A 1205-nucleotide genomic window follows, 5' to 3' on the forward strand; every position below is an offset into this window, starting at 1 on the left:
ATTTCCAAGGAAAGGAGATAACTTAGACTTGTCAGTGAAGAGTTTTGTAAAACCAGAATTAATTTTGAGCATAGTACAGGATATCTGTATAACCAATAGTTATTACCTTTATGCTTTGAAATTGAGATAGAAAAATTAGGATATAATGAGGACTTTGAGAAAAAGATTAAAAATTATGGGATGATCACAGCCTAGGAAAAGTCTATTAACGTTTGTAGCGGTAGATAAATCTAAACCTGTTTACAGGCCTATCATTTTTTCAAAATGTGAAAATCTTTTTCTTTGAGTTTCTAACCTCCCCAGCTAAGACTTTCCCCATTGTAAATATAAACCTGTCTAAGTTTTATGTTAAAACTTAGACAGGTTTAAAAAAGAACTACTAAAAAACTACTAAAAAAAGATACTAAACTGTCTTGATAGATTATGCTATATTTGCACATTTAACATCTTTTTATGTAAATATACCTTAAATTCCACAGCGCTGGCCATTAATTACAGTAATAGCTTTTTTTTTTTTTTACGTGCACTTCACTCTAATAAATAAAGATGAATTAATACAAAATTACCTTGTAACATCCTTGCAGTGGTTTATTGAGGTTTTTCTTTCACCCAGTGGATCTAGAAAAACAGTTTTTTTGTCTCCTGGCAAGATCACCTAAATATAGTGTCAAAAATTAATAAAGATACTGTAATACTATAGTTATAGTTTTTCAGCAATAAAATGCAGACTGCATCAGTATGTACACACACACAACCATCCACACAGATGCATACACTATGTTTAAATATACATACATACATACATATAAAACCCAATACCATCAAGTCTTAAAAATTAAAAAATAATTACCACCAGCATCCAATGGTGACCCGCATTGACAATGCCCACGATTAACTTGTATAGCTGTGGGACTATCTGTAAGATAATTAAATAAAAAATGCCAGGTGATTAATGCATATTGTGATGTATTAATTTGTACTTTAACCTGAGATCATATTTTTTAATACCTTTACTTTGGGTTTCAGTCCATCCCAAATGCGGGTCATTTCAAAAGTGTCCACGGCACATGCCCTGTCTGCGTTGTTGTCATTATATTTTTTAATAAGCAGGGACAGATATGCATTGATAACCTGAAATTTAAAACGAAAGGTTCAAAAACATATTTAGAATTAACAAAGATAATGCAAATTTTGTGTGCCTGACT

At 31.1% G+C, this 1205-nt stretch overlaps 1 long non-coding RNA gene across 1 annotated transcript; it reads right to left on the reverse strand.

The window, feature by feature from the left end:
• Positions 1-524: 524 nt before the first annotated feature.
• Positions 525-1133, reverse strand: LOC107102587. The gene is made up of 3 exons (XR_001482133.1): positions 1009-1133; positions 851-916; positions 525-655 (listed from the first exon to the last, which is right to left on the reverse strand). It is a non-coding gene; the product is annotated as an uncharacterized LOC107102587 (long non-coding RNA).
• Positions 1134-1205: the final 72 nt, after the last annotated feature.

The sequence above is a fragment of the Cyprinodon variegatus genome, unplaced genomic scaffold, assembly GCF_000732505.1.
Source record: "Cyprinodon variegatus isolate N-32 unplaced genomic scaffold, C_variegatus-1.0 Scaffold1277, whole genome shotgun sequence".
Lineage (NCBI taxonomy): Eukaryota > Metazoa > Chordata > Actinopteri > Cyprinodontiformes > Cyprinodontidae > Cyprinodon > Cyprinodon variegatus.